The sequence below is a fragment of the Hetaerina americana genome, unplaced genomic scaffold, assembly GCF_022747635.1.
Source record: "Hetaerina americana unplaced genomic scaffold, ioHetAmer1.1.p SCAF_10, whole genome shotgun sequence".
Classification (NCBI taxonomy): Eukaryota; Metazoa; Arthropoda; class Insecta; order Odonata; family Calopterygidae; genus Hetaerina; species Hetaerina americana.
In genome coordinates this window covers 55,472,654-55,485,583 of record NW_027286070.1, presented here as the reverse complement: position 1 = coordinate 55,485,583, position 12,930 = coordinate 55,472,654, and the positions used below count along the sequence as shown (strand labels likewise).

Genomic DNA, 12,930 nt, shown 5'->3' with positions numbered 1-12,930 from the left:
TGGATGACTGATAGCATAGCAAGGGGAATTGATGCGTAAATGATAGAAAAACCTTTTAATATCGGTACATTTGGCAGTGTGTGAATTTTCCAAAATTAATGTAGCAATGAGAGAACCCTGGAAAATATTACTGTTATGAATGAATAAAAGAAAACGGCAGAAATATATATAAATGGAATGAATTTCATTATTACAATGAGACTATGGAAAAACTCTAGTATGGCTGGTTAAAGTTAATTAAAGTTTGGTGGAGCTATTTCTAATTAAACTCTCCGGATATCTTACATGGAACGCAATTCAGAACTCCATCGGATACCCTTGTCAAGGGTAGAATCATATTCCCTCATGTTATTCAATTGGCTCGGATAAATAAAAAAAATCCGTTCACTTACACTAATAGGAAATCCACTGATTAAGGTGAATCATATGTTAAAAGACGTACATTTTTAATTTTAACAAATGCCGTGTAGAAGTTGGTTTCACATTCCCAAGTGCTAGCGAGTAAATTGCGATAGAGGGAAGGGAAAGGATTAGCGACCGGGTTGGAGGTTATAAACGGGGCGGGGTTGGAGGGATGAGGGGGAAAGGGAGGAGAGGAGAAGGGTTTTGGGTCCTTCCTCTCCGTCCAGGTGGGCATTCCATTCACTCCTGGGAACGCAAACCCCGGAAAAGGGGGAATGGAAGATAACCTTTAGGGAATTCACTACTTCCGCCCCTTCAGAGGTGTTAGACAAGTGAGGATTAGGGAACAGATGAGAAAGTTAGAGGGCAGACGAATGACGGGGAGCGATGAGCTCGGTCAACGTGAGTTGAAAAATGTAGAAAAAATATCCGTTCCATATTTTGTACATTTGTATATGTACATACGAGGTCTGTCCAAAAAGTAACGCGAATTTTGAATTTCCACGGGTTGCGGAAATTTGAATATTGATTTTTTGGTGACGTTATGTATATTACTTATGTCTCTCCCTTAGGCCGAAAAGTTCGGCTATTTTGGATATTCCGTTAATTTTTGACGGCTGTTTTGCTGGAACGTGTTCTGGCTTGTCTTCGATTTTTGCCTGTTCCAACAAATAAATCAAATAATCTGTATCGCGTTTTGTGTGGGAAAAGAAATCAAGTGCGCGGACGCATTCCTAATGTTGACTGTGGCATATGGAGAAGCTACTGTGGACAGAAGCAACGTTCATCGGTGGTACAAAATGTTCTCAGAGGGTCGAGAAGATGCGAAGGACGAAAAGCGTGTCGGACGCCCGGCACGTCAACAACAGACGAAAACATTGATGAAGTGAAGAAAATAGTATTGGCCAATCGTCAAATCGCCGTTAGAGAAGTTGCTGAGGACCTAAGCATATCGATTGGCTCGTGCAATTCGATTTTTAACAATGATTTGGGCATGACACGGGTCGCCGCGAAATTCGTACCTTAATTCGTGCTCAATTTCGACCAAAAACAGCAACGCATTAACATTGCTAATGAGGTCCGATGACTCTGTCCGCGACGACCTAAATTTGCTCCAGAGGGTCATAACTGGTGACGAATCATAGGTTTATGGTTATCACGTGGAAATTAAGGCTAAATAATCCCAAAGGAAGCTGCAGCACGGGCTAAGATTGAAAAAAGCGCGTTTGAAAAAAAAGTTCGGTCGGATGTGAAAGTTTTGCTCACAGTTTTCTTCGATTGCAGGGGCGTGGTGCATCATGAGTTCTTACCACTGGGTAGAGCGGTAAATAAGGAATATTATCTGCGAGTTATGCGCAATTTGCGCGAAGCAATTCGCTACAAACGCCCGGATTCATGGAAGAACAAAAATTGACTTTTGCACCATGACAACGCCCTTCTCACACATCGTTACATGTGCGCGAATATTTGGCCAAAAACAGCACACCAATAATGCCGCAGCCACCGTATTCCCCAGACCTGGCCCCCAGTGACTTTTTCTTGTTCCCAAAACTGAAGGGACCCATGAAAGGACGACGCTACGCTACGATAGACGAGATAAAAACTGCATCGAAGGAAAATATCACAAAAAATGATTTTTTGAAGTGCTTCAAGGATTGGATGGCACAAATATCTAATGGGGATAACTTTGAAGGGGACAAAATAAATATTCATGAATAAGTAAATAATTTTTGAAAAAAACACAAAAATCGTGATACTTTTTGAACAGACGTCGTATCTACACACGAACGCAAAAGTTACCTGATAATCAAATTGGGCGCCTCGCAAATGTCTTTTATATGGAGGTAACCGCGAGATCTTCCGCATAGTACTCCACATACACTTTATGCATAAAGAAATCCTTTTATCTAATAACTGTTAATGGCTTTCTGCTTTTCTTCATGGAAATGAATTCGAGGCAAAATATGCTCGCTTATAGCAATAAGAAGTCACACAGTCTTGGTATTACCGGGCGCATAATTTTCCAGCCGTGGACGACACGAGATGGTCGTTTCCATTATTTGGGAACCATTGTACAGGGTGTGGTGAAATAACTACCTTTTTCAAATGGGTTTTGCTTTATAAAAAAGGAAGTTATGCTGCCGCACCGTGTATGTAGGTAACCAAGAGAAAAGTGTTTTCCCTGTTCATTTTAAGCGCATGGAAACGTATATTAATATGTGTGAGCAAGAGGAAATGAGTCCAGAAGATGCCATGGGAAAATGACTAACAAAATGAAAAAGTTTAAATTCTTTTATATCTTAATAATAAAAAAATCAAACATGTTAAAGAAAAACTATTTTTCACCTTAATACAAGAGTCTGCTGTATCATAAAAAAGGGTGCCACTTCGAAGAATTTTGGGTGAATGTTTCAATTCTGGCAATGAATTTATTTTTTAATCGACTCAGTCCTACTAATTTTGGGACATTCCTCGTATATCTCCGCTTAATTATCGAACTCGATTGCATATTTCTATACTCTGGAGTCAAGTATGTTCAAGTTACACATTTACATTGCTTATACCAGTTTCTTTTGAATAGAGTATTGAATTTGTTTGAAGGGAGAAAGAAACGGAATGAATTGTGATACAAGTAAGATGCTGGAAGCACGTGTATTACAAAAACTTATCACTCAACTCTCTCACTTCTCAAACTCATTTCTCAAGAGTAGGTTAGCCGGCGAGTGAGTCAGTCTTTCAGGGTCAGCCTTTCAGTTCACCTTCGTTTACTGAAATATTTTTCTCCTCCTCTTGCTATCTCCGCAATTTCTTCGAGACAGCTACCGGTCGAGCATAGGAACTGGCTATTGCAAGCAGGGCATAGGTACTGCGACGTTGAATTTTCACATTATTATAATTTGCTAAGATGAAATACGATGTTTTTGATACGAAGTCGTGATGCTTATGCGTGAATCGAAATCTGTCTCTCTTTATAATTAATTAAATCAGTTGTAAAAAGTATCGCGCTTTCATTGCATACTGTGGATCTGCTACCAACTAACTTCTCCATACGCATCCAGTCGTCGGACTTGTTCATGTTCGAGCACTGTTTAAAATAGACTTAAAATGTTTTTGCATTAACCAATGGCTACGGTATGTGCCATTTAGAATTTGATTTTTTCGCTGCATATCACGATGCTAATGCACACAATATGAGGCCAGCAAACATTAAATTTTTAAAGACCGGTTAAAATTTGAGTTTTAGGAGCCAACAGCCTCGTCCTCCCTTCGATAAGTCACTTCAATTGTTTCTCACAGACACTTTTCATGAGCAATCCGAGAACCTCTTCAGCCAAATATACCCACAAATCTTTTTAATTTCGAAAGTCAGAGTAATTCGTTCGAGTAATCAAAGAATAATCAAGACTCTAAACATTTCTATATTGAATAATATTTATATATCCACGATTTTTCTCAAACAAGTTAATGCAGAAGGGTCGTGGTAATCGATCGTATTGTTAAGTGTAGAGCGTTTGCTACCCAAGTCCTGGTTTAAACAGGATGCCCAGTACTTGGTGAGCGTTTTCTAAAACAACAGCTGCTGTACCGGAAAACACTTAAAGCCTTAAAAAATTCTGGAGGGACTGACCAAAGCAAAATAGTGCCTGAAGTACATGACAGAATTCGAGCATGCTTGCCTGCAGGCGGGCGAGGCAGAAAATTTGGAAGCGATGTTGAAAGTGGCGGTAGGAGGTGAGATGGGCGTGTACATTTCGAGTTTTGGTGCCTCAGTGGCACTTCTTCGCTGCTTCAAAGACAGGTATATAGGGAGGGGATTCAAGGGGGTGGGTGGAAGTAAGAGGATGGAGGAAACGTGGGGTAGGAGAGGGTAAAGGGGTCTGGTGGCGTCTCGAACTACTCTCCAAGATTGGGAAAGGAGGCGTTGAGGCTGGAAAGCTTGTTCCCTGCCTCTCCCCCTTCCCCTCTTCACCACCCTGAGCACTCTCTATATCTGTCTATCACTTGGTCTCTGTATCTCACCGTCCGTATCTCACTCCATCCTCCTCTCTCTAGCCGCTTCCCTTTGCCCTCCGTTTCTCTTTCTCTGTCTCACCATGCTCCCTTCGCCCTTTTCCTTCTTCTCAAAAATTCTCTCGGTTACATGGGGCGGGGAAAGGCGAAGGACGTTCTCTGTGGGACTAGGGGTCTTTAAAGGAGGGAAATTCAATGAAGGTATATATTTCCCGCACAAATAATAGAAATTCATTCTGGCTAAGCGAACTTGGGATTAATAAATGGATCCAATGTATGCAACTGGCGATACGAGTCAAAGTTACTGTGAGCCTTCAGTTTCCCGGCGTAACAAAAAACGTGCAATAGTCAAGGAAAAGCTGTATTTTAGAAATTTTATGGCTAATACTTTCTCTTCTATTTTAACTACAATCATTTTTGCATGACACAATATATCACAGGCATGCGTTCGCTGATTGTCTATTTATATTTTAAGACATGCTGCGAAAGAAGGAAGGAGATTTAAGGAGAAGCCATTAAAAAAGGCAGTTAATTTAGTTTTTATAATATATTATTAGTTTAGTTTTTACAATATTATATAAAACATATTTTATAGACTTATTTATTCTCGGATTATTCAGTCACTTAACCATCCATATCCGAGCGTTACTTTCGGTTTATTTTGAGAAATCGATAATACTTTTCAAATATAGTTGTATTTCTATCAGGTCAATGAGATTGCCGAGCGTTGACGGTCGTTTTGGAACTATTTTATTTAGTTTTGGTTTGGTGCATTCAAAATTGAAGATCAATTTTTGAACCCCTCTTCAAAGGTCAATTGACTTGAAAAATCGTAAACTTACTCATTCCTGGCCATAATACCAAATTCCATCTAATTTTAGTTGATTTCTTCTCATTTTCATGGACATCCCTCCCCACTTCTCGGATTTTAATGCTGTCAGATTAACCCTACAATATCTGTGGAAACGTCTTAGTGAGTAGGGTTCAAATTTGAGTTAATTCCACTCTCGTCCAAATTTTCATACTGTCATAAAGCCCCAGTCGTATGGATGTCTAATTCTGGAGAAGGGGTGAAGTTCGAGTGTCTCCAAGAAAAGACAATCGCGGAGGTCGAGGGTTCCATTTAGTAGGTATGTCATAAGGTGGCGTGGGTGCTTTAGCGGAGGTCGTGGAGTGAGAGAGACTAAAATGTTTAACAGACAAAAATATATAACATTAAAAGATATATGAAAAAATTTAAAAGTACACTTTTATTTAAAAATACCCGAAAAGTAGAAGATATATTTCTATTCAGTAACCAAAGCGTTCGCATACACATATTACTAAAAATAAATGCGGAGGTAGTTTTTACTTGTTCCCTTTAATTATATCACATGCACTATATAACTTACATTATTACCAATAAGTTCTGAAATTTAATATTGGATTTCGCTAAAAGAGGCGTCCAAACTTTTATTTTTAATCATGATTAGATCAAAAGCTTTTGATCGATGAGGAAAATTGATTTTATACTTTTTCAGTGGATTTTGAAATGTGTGTTTTTAAATATACTTATTTGGATTTGTCTTCCCATAAGTATTTAAATGACTATATTTTGTATTTTTAATACATTATTATTAATAACTAGGGCATTGACTAAAATATACCTAGTCCTTCATTAATAGATAATAATAATAATTGCTGAAAATATAGATATATAGTTTGGTATGCAAGTCGAAAGTTACGGAAAGGAAAAGAAGAACACGGATATAGGAATTGATGCATGAAAAGTAAAGAAAGATTCAACCTTACGATGTCGATTGTTGGACGAAAATGATTGATTATGGAACACAATTTCTTTTTACAGCGGTTGGAACGTAAGGGGCATAAATCCTTTCGTAAAAACGCAACTAAGAAAACATAAGAAAGGAAAGCTCGAAGAACTTTAATGAAAAACCGTGTTCCTTCGCATGAATAAAAGAGCACCTCTAAAGAAATGGGAGAGTTCAAGGGTGAACGAATGGAAATGAGGCGAGCGTTTTCGGTCGCGGTAGAAAACGCGCTGGCGCAGGCGCGAAAATTTAAAAATTGGCCCTAGCTGACGAAGGGCAAACACGAGGATGATGACATGTGCATGCATGGAGATTTAAAGAGATGAGGAGTTGACGATAGACGGAATGAACGAGGCGAAAGAGAGTTAGGGTGGGGAAAAAATAATGGGGTCCGTGGTGGAAGTTGGGGAGGAGGGGGCGACATGAGCAATGAGAGATCAAAAATGGGTGGGGAAAGAGATGTCGAGTGAAATTTAGTGGGGCACTGAGACATAAGTGAATCACTAGTAGGATGAAATGAAAAGAGAGGACCGCGGGGATGGAGGATTGGAATGAGGAGCAAGGAAAGGAAGGAAGGGAGGAGGGAAAAGTGGGAGTGGTTGGTGGTAGCGTAAGAGGAAATCGGGAGAAAGAGTTTTGCGACGTCATCGGAGGCCGTGCAGTAGCTGGAAGAAGTTCGAGATGGGAAGTGGGAGTGCAAGGGAGGAGGGCCGGTGGGTGAAGAGGGCGTAGGGCATGGAGGGGTTGAGGGAATGAAGACCAGGATGTACGAGAGGGGTTTGTGGGGTTGAGAAGGAGGAATATATGACAGAGGACCGGGAATGGCTGGGGAAAGGGATGAGGGAAAGGACGGAGCGAGGGATGGGATAGAGTGAAGGGGAGGGCGCGGTAGGGGAAGGTTGAATAATGCATGAGGTGCTTGGTGCGTGTCTTCATTTGTTTCAAGCCGAGTGGAGTGAGGCTGGGAAAGGGTGTGGAGGGGAAGGGGTGTAAGCGGGAGCGAGGACGGAGATTCCTTCCCAGAGACCCCTCCCTCCTAGTCCCTCACTCTCCCTGTTCCCATCTTGCGATTCGACTTCCTTACGCATCTCTTCCTCCATATCTCTCCCTACATTTTTGTTCTGCCTGCTATCCCAAATATCGTCGTTTCTCCACCCTTCCCTACCCAAACCCTTACGAGGAGGATGTCCATCTCCTACCCTAGTCTCCAAAACCCTTCTCTCTCCCCCTCTTTCTCTATTGACTTCGTGGGCGGATTTCCTGAAAATTTCGGACATGGAATGTTTGACTGTGGAATTAGGCGCCGCTGCAACTAGCGGGCGCTTCCTCTCCTCCTCCCCTCTATATATCCCTCTCTCTTTCTTCTCCAGCAACTGCCTTCATCTCCTTTTATTTATTCTCCTCTCACCCTCTGTTTCCTTCCTCCTACAACCCCGAATGAAATAACAGTGTTGCCAATCTTGTGATATTTTCTTCGGTCGGATTGAGAGAGATTTTGTTCCCTTTACCGAGGCATTTTTATTGCTCGGCGACGCGGCGTTGGCGCGAATTATTGCCTCACGTGTGGCAAACTTGATATCGATCTGCCGCACTAATGTAATGAGGGCCTCAAAATATGGGGAAAAACGTTCTCGCTGATGCCCGTATTATTTTTCGCTCATCAAGCGCAAAAAAAATTATTTTGCCTCCATCGCAGCTAATGTCTTATTTTCCTTTGATATTTTCATAATGAATCGTGAAAGGCGCATGCAGAAGTAATGCTAAATACGAGCAACCAACGTGTCAGAGGGGAAGTATGGTGGTATAAAACATTTTTCAATCCGTTCTTTAGGGGAGACTGTTTATCTAAAAAAATATAAGTATTGAAAGAATGAAGGGGATTAATTCAGTTATCCGGATTTTATCATTTGTCATGTGAGCCAATTCTAAGGCTGTGTAATTCTGTAATTGAGATTTACCCGAGAAGCAATCACAGATATTGAAACTTTTCCCTCATCACCATTGATTTATTTTATCCGGCGTGAACGCACGATGTCGCTCTGATTCTCGGTAATACGACTGCACTTTCACGAGACTTTGCATTCACCCGTGTCCCGATATGTATGTAAGTTGAATCTGATACATGTTCATATCAAAGGCGCGTACACTGCGGATGAATGGTTGAATCGTACAGTGCAGTGCATGTGATGTCTCAAGTGCCCATCCGCACAATCTTTTTCCTTCTTTTTACCGCGGTATACGTTCTCACATATCATCGTCAGATCACGTGTACACGTTCATATCCTCGTGCATTGTGGTTCATGGGATTCATGACCAGAAACTCGCGAATAGACGTGCCCTATACAAAATATATAGATTCTTGGACGAATAATCGAGTTCTGCACTTTCTGGGATTAGTAAATAGTTACAATTTTTTAATTTATTATCCATACTTAATCATCATTTTGTGGAATTGTCGATTTTTTTATTACAACTACTTACAGATGTCTCTTTTTGTGAGAAAAATGAAACTTGTTCGTCGTTTATTTCTATCTATAGCAGGTTGTTTTTAGGGAAATCGTTTCTCCTAATGCATAAAATGGCTCGAAATGTGATGAGTTCAAATATTACCTTAAGCTCTATGCTTGCATTATTCCTTACCTTGTGACCTTTATAGGTGTATGCTTGATGTAGGAAAAAGGTACGTTCGTAAATGTAAATTGGCAGAATTTTTCATAATTTGAGTTTATTGAAGGTTTTCGTACAAAGTCCAAAAGGCAAATTGATACGTTAGAAATTGAGAAGTGGAGAGGTGGGACCCATTGAAATGGGGTCTGGAGACGCTATGAGTTGATGGGAAAATTCCATTGAAGTTGAACGCCACCGCACCGCAGCGGCTGCTTGTTCTCACTGGCACGGCCCATTATGTGCTCGAGGATAAGCTGTAAAGTCAAAATATTTATGCATTCAGGATGTTTATCTAAATTTCATACACTCTACTGACGTTTTTTTCCGAATGAGAAAAACATCTTTCATAACAAAAAGGATTTTATACCGAAGCAGTGAAAAGTTTACCCATCCACATTAAGGAATCGAATGCTATTTGTGTATAAAGCGTAGATATGCTTTGTATTTTTTCTTGCACATTGCGAATTGAGTTCTGTTGACTGGCATAAATATTTAATGAGGACGAAAATCACATACTCACATAAATATTATTTAACGGGTCGGGAAAAAACACTACTGCCTTGATTTCATAGATCTCAGAAACCATATCAAAAAAATATTTATAAAAGATATAATCACTCAGAGAAAAATATATTTGGAGCTTAAAATAAGTCATTTGGATTGGGTTCCAAGTAATTATTCTTCGATTAAACTTGTATTCAAATCTTCTTTTCATTAAAGATCGCAAACTACATTTACGCGTTACGAAAAACAATTTTATCTCCTTCATTACCCTAATATTATATTTGATTCATTTTTTAACAGATAAGGTTACTGTAAGCAATATCCCAACATTTTCAGACATGAATGATAGGAATGTAAAAAAATACCACAAAGTTGGCTTTAACTCTATACTGAGATAATGCAGTTTATATTTGCTCCGCCGCTGCTAACACCGGTCACTGAATGTTCAAATTGCCTATTATAGCAATAAATATAGTTTTTGAGCATGTGTCTCAACCGAGCGTAGACTATCATCGTTATCATGAAAAAGATATTTAAATTATAATAAAGAAGTCATTCATATCACCCACATTGTTAGTTTTGATTAATTAATGCTACTTTTCGCGTGATAATAAATGAATATTATCTTAATAGAAGCATAGGTTTTTAACGTATTTAATGAAATGATGAAAATCAATGTATAATTAAAGTTAGGGTTAAAAATGCAACAACAATTTAAAAAAGTATATTTATGTATTCTAGAATGATTATGGATATGGAATGCCTAAAATACTCATTATCGTAGAAAGCGCTTTTATATAGTCAGGCATTGATTCATAATTTTCCTTGAAAAGATGAGAAAGGGTAAAAAAATGGGCAATGGAAAATATTTAAGGGAGTGGAAGGAAAATAAGAGCTAAAGGGAGGAGGAAGAAAAAAGACAATTTCAATGAATGGGAAAAATTAACATTTGGATCACTAATGGAAATGTTAATTTGGTGAATTTTTTACTCATATTAGCCATTCTGAGTTTTTTCTTCTATTTCTACTTCCAATTATACTTCCTTTTTTGCCAACTCCTTCATTATCAACTTTCACCGCATAAAAAAGAAAAAGACTAAATTATATGTCAATAAATAAATTAAAATCTGGTATTTTCAGCTCATGCAATTAGCTATATAGGAAATGCGTGGGAAAATCTCTTTTTCACCATTTCCGGTGTTGTAAAAAATCTTGATGAAGGCATGTAACCTCCCCAAAAAATAAATTTGGATTTACAATTTATTTACCTATATAACACTAAAATATAAAACATAATTTTCTTTATTTAATATAACTTTTCAAGAACAAAAAACTTAAAAATATTCTACTTTAACACCAAAATATTTCATTGATTTTTATGATTTTTATTCTACACTTGACCAAGTAGCAGTTGAAGTAAGTCCTGTGGTAATTGGGAGCAAGAAATAATTTAGCATATTCAATTTCCTTGATGGTAGCTAATGATATCGGTTTAATAAAATAGTAGCAGAAGACATACATTATTATAATATGTATGAGGATCAAAGTACGTTGCCTTTCCATCATTTCCCATGAAAGAGCTCTTTGCAATAAAAATTGATAAAATAATTTTAAAATTTTCGGTTTGGTTCAACGGTTAAGTGATATAGCATCACTGTTTCTCCTTCGATTCCTTTATTATTGCTCAACACATTCCATTTTAAGGTTAAGTTGGCATTGAAGACGACGTGAATAATTTAAAGATTCCTTAATTAATGCCATTGGAAAATTTTTAGTGATCGTGAACAATGTCCATATTTTAATGATTAACTTTTATTTCGTGACAATACTCTTTTAAATGAAATACTTTATTTTTCCTCATTCATGCTCGTATTGGACACTTAAAGTCATTCGGTGGACTGCTAATCGAAAGGTTTTTATTTGGCTTCGTATTTTGGTTAGTTGATACTTTTGTTTCTAACTTTTTATAGGCTAACATTGCTGTACGCACTTACCTTGCTCTAAATTCTGGCAATTGTGCAATTCCCAGTCGCATTTGGTGGTGAAAGTCTTCCCGGACGTACCATCACTCCTGATGCCACATACTGGGCGGTAGATATCCAACAGACACGCTTTTGGGCAATTCCCACTGTACTCCATGACGCCTTGGTCTGCATTGTCGCCTCGAACGGCAACGATTTGAACCAGGACAGCTGACACTGCCACTGCTACACCAATCACCGTCGGAATGGTTCCAAATACGGGATGAATAAACATCATGAGCGAGTTAGCCGTATTCCGTTAAGCAAAAATACATGTATTCAAGAATACTATTCGCCGGGAAAGCCTGAGATCCTTCATTAAAAATACATGTATTTTCAATCCAATAACTGTTGTATATGACGCAAGAAGACCCAGAAACACACCATTAAACACATGAAGATGGTGGTGACGAGCCTTAACTAATTGCGGCAAGAGGGAATATTATTTAGTATATAAAGCGCAAATCTGCTGATATGAGAATAATCTCATGGAGTTCACACAGAAAAGGAAGACCACACTAGGATCTACGGTTCCTAAACTGCCGGGATTTAGACAGAAATTCTTGATTAGGCGACTAATGAGCTAGTCATATGAAAGAAATAATCATAACCTAGTCACTCACCGAGAAAAAGGCGACGTCTACAGTGATGCATTCTGTTATGCGTTCCCTCTTCGACTGAACTGTTCATTTTCACCACCAGTCATTTTATATTCAGAGAAAGGAGAGGAATGTAAAGAGGTGAGAGGCATGGAGAGGCAAAAAGAGGCTGACGTGTACACCGTCCTTCACACATCGACCTTCGGCTTTTGTTTGTTTTAATTGTGAGCATCCAAAGTGGCTGGGATAGTTGAAGAAGCTCGAAAGTTGACAGAAGAAAGGGCATGGAATTCGCAGTAATAATTCGAGATTGTAGATTTTTGTTGTTTAAATCATGTGTACGTTTTACGCTACAGACAATTTACAAAACTAACCAAGTCTCAATGTGAATAAATTACCTGCGAGATAAATCACTGAAACCGCGCCGCAATGTGTAGAATACAGTCCATTTCTACAGGAATTATGTCCATTTCTACAGGAACATTTTCTTATTGTTATCATATTTATATTAAGGAAACGCAAAAATTGTATGCGAAATAAATTGGTATTTTGAAGCTTTATGGTTCTTTAGGGATTTAAGATAGTCCTTATTTCCCAAAAAATTATTTTTTCAAAGAAATATTTGGGAATTTACTCGTTCATTCTTGTCTTCATTACTTATTCGAATGATAACTTGAAGTGCTTCATGCATGGATATCTTGAGTATTGAAAGATGGACATTATTTGCTTAACATAGTAATGTAAATTATTTAATATTTGATTTTTTATTCCCTTGGCTTTCCATACTATTTCTGCCTACATGTTGCAATTTAAATGGCATGGCAATTTTAGACCAGCTCTTGGGAGGATATTTCCTCCAAAGCAAAGCAAAGAAATGTATTCAGTACAATCGTCGGTGCTATTTAAAATCTTTCT

General features: G+C 38.4%; 1 long non-coding RNA gene across 1 annotated transcript; it reads right to left on the bottom strand.

Moving 5' to 3' along the window:
- Window positions 1-8,953: 8,953 nt before the first annotated feature.
- LOC139698839 (uncharacterized) lies at window positions 8,954-12,088 on the bottom strand. The gene is made up of 3 exons (XR_011703019.1): window positions 12,040-12,088; window positions 11,390-11,602; window positions 8,954-9,145 (listed from the first exon to the last, which is right to left on the bottom strand). It is a non-coding gene; the product is annotated as an uncharacterized lncRNA (long non-coding RNA).
- Between the last annotated feature and the right edge of the window lie 842 nt (window positions 12,089-12,930).